The following is a 7,119-nucleotide window of genomic DNA, read 5'->3' as shown; positions in this document are numbered from 1 at the left end:
ACAGAGGAAAGCCGTTGTGGTGGATGTGGCAGTGCCAAGCGATGGGAACATCAGGAAGAAGGAACATGAGAAACTGGAGAAATACCAGGGACTCAGAGAAGAACTGGAGAAAGCCTGGAAAGTGAAGGTGACAGTGGTGCCTGTGGTAATTGGAGCACTCGGGGCAGTAACCCCCAAGCTGGAGGAGTGGCTGCAACAGATACCTGGAAAGATCTCAGACATCTCAATCCAGAAAAGCGCAGTGCTAGGAACAGCTAAGATACTGCGCAGAACCCTCAAGCTCCCAGGCCTCTGGTAGAGGACCCGAGCTTGAGTGAGAAACCACCCACGAAAGGGTGATAGGGGCAAGTTTTTTTTTTTTTTATATAGATAGATAGATAGATAGATAGATATATATATATATATATATATATATATATATATATATATATATATATATATATATATATATATATATATATATATATATATATAGATAGATAGATAGATAGATAGATAGATAGATAGATAGATATATATATATATATATATATATATATATATAGATATATATATCATGTGTCACAGTAAAGATGACCTTGCTTGGGCATTGGTGACTCCCATTTGTTTAAAAAGATAAGGTTTGTGTGCTTTGGCTGATTTGTGATGGTGAGCGGACCTGTGAGGTCAGGGCTTTAACTCCAAAGATTTGTTAGAGAGGACTTCAGTTTTTCGCCAAATTTGTAGAAAGTGCAACTCTGATATTTGGTGTTACTTTTTTTAGAGAAGCAATCATATAGAGTGGGGCAAAAAGAATGTAGTCAGCCACCAATTGTGCAAGTTCTCCCACTTAAAAAGATGGAAGAGGCATGTCATTTTTATTATAGGTATACCTCAACTATGGTAGACAAAATGAGAATGAAAGAAAAAAAAATCCAGAAAGTCACACTGTCTGATTTTTTAAAGAATGTATTTAAAAATTATGGTGGAAAATAAGTTTTTGGTCCATAACAATAGTTCAACTCAATACGTTGTTATATACCCTTTGTTGACAATGACAGCAGTCAAACATTGTATGCTACTCTTTACCGCTTTCACAAGCTGTTGCTGCTAATTAGGCCCATTCCTTCATGCAGATCTCCTCTAGAGCAGTGATGTTTTGCGGCTGTCGCTGGGCAACACAGACTTTCAATTCCCTCCAAAGGTTGTCTATGGGGTTGAAACCTGGAGACTGGCTAGGCCACTCCTGGATCTTGAAATGCTTCTCATGAAACCACTTCTTTGTTGCCCGGACACTGTTTTTCCCATTTGCCATAATCCCATTATTTGTGCATATAGTGAGGAATTTAAATCAAAATAAGCTACATCTTTAATATGCAGTCATTTTATTTCTCCAGTGATTTCCGGTGAACTGTTAAAAGACTTTCTCCATCTATGTGTTATTTTTAGAACCACTCAGATGAAAATTGAATTTTTGGTGTTTTGAACATGTTTTTGTGGCATTTTTAGCAGAGCAAAATAAATGTAAGCTTAGAAAATGCATTTCTGATTATTTCTTTATTCAAAATGCTGTGAATCTGGAACAGACAAAAAAATTTGTTGGAAAAAGTTTGTATGTGTGACATAGAAGCTACTACAGCAAGCCACAATCTCCCTCCCAACTCTCCTCCATTCGAAAATAGATCCGTGAATTTCTGAAATTTTGACAGTGTGATTAAAAGATTTAATAGTGAAACGGGAATTAAGTATAAATAGTCAGTAGTCGTTGGCGGTTAGGCTCTAGTCCGGAGACATCTTGTATGTTCGAGATGACCTCTGACCAAGTGACAAGATCCCTGGGCTCAGACAGTGATGGTGGTTAAGGCCAGGCCGTTCCGAATAAGAGCCAGGAGGAGAACGGGACAGAGGTGGGACAGCGAAATATTTGGAATAAGAATGGACAAACTTCTTTAAATTTAAAGATGGGATTTTGATTATGATTGGCTGTGAAGAAAGTGAGCACTTTAGCGACAGGCTCAGAGTGAAGACCAATTGATGAGTGATGTGTGGAATAAAGAATCAGCAACCCAGCGTACCTGAAGACGAGGGATATCTTCCTTATTGAAACTGTACCAAAGCTTCACAGGCTTCTGCCACTATGCAGAAACTATGTTCTCGAAAACACAGGACTTTTTTGTTTTGTCGAAAAATAGGATAATCGTGATTAAAAGACCACTGGGAACATTTTGAAAATAGATCAAAATATGATCAGAGTGAGACTTTAAGTGATTTTCCAACCATTTACTGTGCTGAAAGACAGAAAAGTGAACCAAAAAATGATCGTAAATGAAAAGAGCATTGAGGCTTAAGAAGGAGAGCAAAGGTTGATCTTCCCACAGCCTTTTTTAGAGGCTGCAGATGAGAAGCGTCTGCTTGTCAGTTGGATCATGGCATTGTTATACACAGTTGCTGTAGAAACCAACCTTGACCTTAGCTTCTTATCTTCCTCTTCAGAAGAAGCTTTGGAAATGGCAAGTGTGTGTGTGGGCATTTTGTAAAGATGACAGAGTGCAGCCATTTGAAAGTCAAATTAAAAGCATGAAGCATGCATGTTTCCTCCAGAGAAACTCATACCAAGTGCTTTTCAGCAATGTTAATGAGTAAGAAGTCAACCACACAACTAGGCACAAAAGTATAAAACAGGTGTACAATGTTCTATTTGAACTCCTTCCAACAGGAAGTGCGCCTCTTGTAAACAGGAAGTCGGTTGTAGAAAACTCTGTGGTCGATAGCGCAGGTAGGGGTTGTTTTTTTGACAGTGACCTGCTCTTTTCTACCGTTGATCTACGAAGGTTAGTGCAGTTTGATGCTAAACCATACTCCATTGTACTTCTGATGGTCTGGAATAGTCTCTGTGCAGTCTTGCGAGTGGAAGGGATGAAAGTATGTGTGTGGGTCTTCATGCCCAGAAGTGTCATCCATTATTCAGTCTGAAACATTAAAGATGTAGATGCGGTCAGAGACATATGCAGGAGAGCCACACTGAGTGCTCTCCCTCTTTTGCACACACGCACACACATGCAAACAAATGCTTCTGTCATTGCTTAAAAAAACTCTGCAGGATCTTTCATTTGATAGGATTTTAATGTTTTCACCTCCCCCTCCCCTGTTTTTAAAAAATAAATCCATCAAAATAAAAAAAAGTCGTGTCAGTCTTTGAACAGCAGGAGAAAATTACACAAAAAAGAGATACAGTAAGGAGTAGAATGGGGTATAGAAATGGGACAAAAACAAAGGGTGAATTGCGTGGGAGAGCCTGTGTGTGTGTGTGTGTATGTGTGCTTGAAATGCATCTCAAGAAGCAGAGATTTCACAGCTCAGTGGCTCTGTCACTGTGCACCTGCTCACAGAGACAGATGGAGGGAGAAAATGAGAGGAAATTGAGTGCTGAGGTGAGTCCTGGACAATTGAAAGTACATTGAAGGAGGGAGGCTGCCGGCATCCCAGATGAATATACGTATGGACAAACTCCAGCAGAGTGGCTCAGCACTTAGAACAATCCTGTGAAACTGAAGCTGAAGAAGTGCAATGCTACATTTCCTGTATGCTGACACCCATTTTATCAGTCACCGGCCTCCTCTCTCCTGAACGACTGTTCAAAGGCCTGGAGCCCGGCCAGAAAGAAATTCTCTGTGTCAGCAACAGGATGCTGGGTTGGGAGATAAAGACTGAAATGTTTTGATCTATTTCTTTCACATAGCGCTAAATACGTTTGACATAAGGGCAGTATGGAGGACAGCCAGTTATTCAACACCAAGCTTGAGTTTTCTGACCGATCTGATTCAATTTATTTAGATATCATTAAGTTTAAGAATACATTTGTGTTTTTAGGAAAAAAGAACTTATAGCTGAATCAAAGCCAGCTTTTTTGTGTTTTAATTGATTTTTTTTCTACTTTTAGAGGGTAAATTTATAAGATTAGGCTAATCCGCAGGAATGAAAAAATAGTAAAAGAAAAGTTGTAGTAAAAGTGTTCCAAACTAATCTGATGTCAAAATTGCAGAAATCCTTTCCTTAAATATCTGTTTCTGTTTATGAAATTTAAACTGCATCCACTGCTGTAAAATTCAAATTTATAAACATTTCTGTTGTTCCTGGAAGCCAAAAAGATCCTTCAGAAGCAGTTTGATAAAAAAAAAAAAAAACTTTAAATCAGTACATTGAAATACAGAAAACATCTTGGGGGGGGGGGGGGGGGTCATCTGTTGCGTTGTCATACCCAAAAATCCAAAATAATTAGAACTTTTTCACAAAATGTGTTGTGTTTTACAAAATGTGTTTTTGTAAAACATAAAAAAATGTGTTTTTGTAAAACACAAAAATGTGTTTTGTAGAAAACAAAAAAAAACTGTTCCGAGTAGAGCTGTGACCCTAAGGTCAGTGCTTCAGCCTCATGATGAAAGCTAATAGCAGAGTAATGACAGAGAAGGAAACAGCTAAAAGGATATAGGGTGGACTGAAACAACAATGCTTACACCAACATGGAAATAGAAAAAAAAGAAAAGGAAAGAACCCAACATGAAGTCAAAATGAAATGTAGGTGTTGCAGATATAACAGATGGATGAAGTCATGAGATGCAAAAAACAAAACAAAAAAAAAATATTGTTAGTGTGGCCATTAACTTGTGGTTTAGGCTTCATGCTTACGAGATAAATGTAACATTTCAAATTAACTACCGGTACTTTTATAAAATGTTAAATTGCCTCTTGCCTGTTTGTTTTGTCACTTTTACTGTTTTCTGAATCACATATCCCTAAACAAGGCTCCTTTATTGTGTTCTGTTCAAACAAATATATTGTTCAATATACTAGACTTTACGTTGGGTTTGTCATATGTGAGCCCTATGTTTTAATATGGCTATATCAGCAAACCCAGAATAAAGTGGCTGAATATGCAGAACCTAAACAAATATATATCAAAGTGCAAAACATTTTAGAAGGAAACAACATTTAGCATAATTTTTCAAATGGCATCACAATGATTTAGCTCTGATCCCAAGTTTTCAGAAGTGGGGTTTGTGCTCCCCCCTGTGGTAAATGAGGTACATTACACTAAGGAGAAGTGAGCCCACATTTACCTGGAAGATGCTGTAAACTTGAACTAAAATGAAATGATAGAAAGCATCAAAAGTAGGGAAATAAAGCCCCCACACTCCCTGTTAGACAGTCTCCTTTCTGATGCCTGCATCTGTAATCTTAACCCTTTGTTTACAGCTATGGCTATAAGTAAGGAAAAAGCCACAGGTTTGTCACAAAATTGAGATTTTTTTTTCAATGTTTTATAACAGACTGGTATAAATTTAACAGTGTGGTTCCATCCAACTCCAGAGTCATGCACAGCTGAGCTTTCTATCCACCGTATCCACCTTGCAATGGGCAGCCAAGTCCCAAAGTAGGCTTTAAGACTTGGTGGGACAGTGTAGAATAGTCTCCTTCCATTTTGAGATCAACAAATTCTCACCCTCAACATAGGTAGAATTAAAGGAGTCTCTCCTAAGATGTCCGATAGTTTGCCAGAAACTTGATTGATCCAACTAAGGGTCATGTATCATGTCTTCCCAAAATCAGGTTTTTGCTTCAGTGACATCCAGAGCTGCAGTACAGTTGTCCTGTTTGTAGTTGTCCTCTGCCTTCAGAGTTCCACACAAAACCAAATCCCAATCATATGACTTTGGAATACTTCCACTCAGCAGATTTGACAATAAAAGAACAAAATTTAATGCTTCTATCTCCCAGTTTAAGATATGTGTGACGTGTTCCTCTGCCAGACTTTCTTAGCAACAAAACCATCTCAAGGAAATTGCTTCCAGAGCCCAAGCTGTGGGTCAAGGTGAGTCCATTATTTCTGTCCAGTACTTCTTAACATCTTCCATAAGTTCAGGTTCCTTGGGGAGACTAGTTTTTGCAACCAAGGCTTTATGAGCCTTTGAGCAGCATTCAAGTGCCACTTCAGTCCAACCTCACAAATACTGCGATGCTGTAGCCCAGAGGAGTTAAGTTTATACCTAAAAAAAATTAAAATCTCTATAGGGTCAGTCTCAACGTGAGACATCCCTGATGTCAGATTTGATTGACATTGATGAGAAAACTCTGGAATAGTTGTATGGAATGTTATCCTTCCTTACACAGAGGCTGTATCAGATTGATCATGAATAGTTCCCGAACAAGGTTGGTAAAACCAACAAATCCACAGAACAATACAATACAATTCTGTAATTTGTTGGAGTGAAATACTGATTATTGTGTTGTGCACAAAAATAAATAGTTATAAAAGTAAAAAAATACAGGACAGAGTTGGTTAGTTGCAATCCTTTTGATTCTCCTGTAGATGTCAGTATATTGACACAAAGTCAAACTTATTCATAATTTGTTTTATTTCAAGAGAGTTTGAGAAAGATTTTGAATGAAAGTATTTCATTATCCAGTGAAGTTTTTTGCCCATAGGAAAGTTACAAACTGTATTCAAAAATGAAAAGTAAAAAAAATAAAGCCTTTAGTGTAGAAAGGTTACCTGATGTCCCCACACAAATTCAATCTATACAAAATGATATAAACTCAACAACTCTGCCTTTACCCTTCTACATTTCTGTTTCTTTTTTGCAAGCCTCTGTTCTCTTTTTTATTTATTTGTTTTTCTTGTCACATCACAGACATGACCACCTCAGCTCTCCATGGGAGAGTTCTGCCATGCTCTGTAGATTGGATATCCCAGGGTAATAAACTATTGATATGGCGCTCAGGTAACACACTTGATATGAGGGGGTAAGAGGAAAAGAAGAAGGGGTTGGGGGCGGGCGGAAAGACAATAGGGTCAGAAGACTGGTGGGGGTTGGATGGAGATTGGAAGGAGGGGTGGTGGTTCACAGAAGTACATGATGAGCTCAAGTAGGAGGGAGACTGTCAGGGTTATGACTTTTCCCCAACAAAGAGAAGAATCACACAGGAGATGAGAATTTTTGTTAGACTTCTGCAGAAGGAGAAGCCAGTTTGTCACAACATATCTTGTATAGACAGCACTTTTCACGTCATTGTTTTCTTACTGAAAGATAGAACCCAGACAATCATATTATGGTAATAATAGCGTGTAATTAAATGATAAAT

This window comes from Oryzias latipes, assembly GCF_053564925.1.
Source record: "Oryzias latipes strain Hd-rR chromosome 1 unlocalized genomic scaffold, Olatipes_Hd-rR_3.1 chr1_Y".
Classification (NCBI taxonomy): domain Eukaryota; kingdom Metazoa; phylum Chordata; class Actinopteri; order Beloniformes; family Adrianichthyidae; genus Oryzias; species Oryzias latipes.
Note: the sequence above shows the minus strand (reverse complement) of the source record.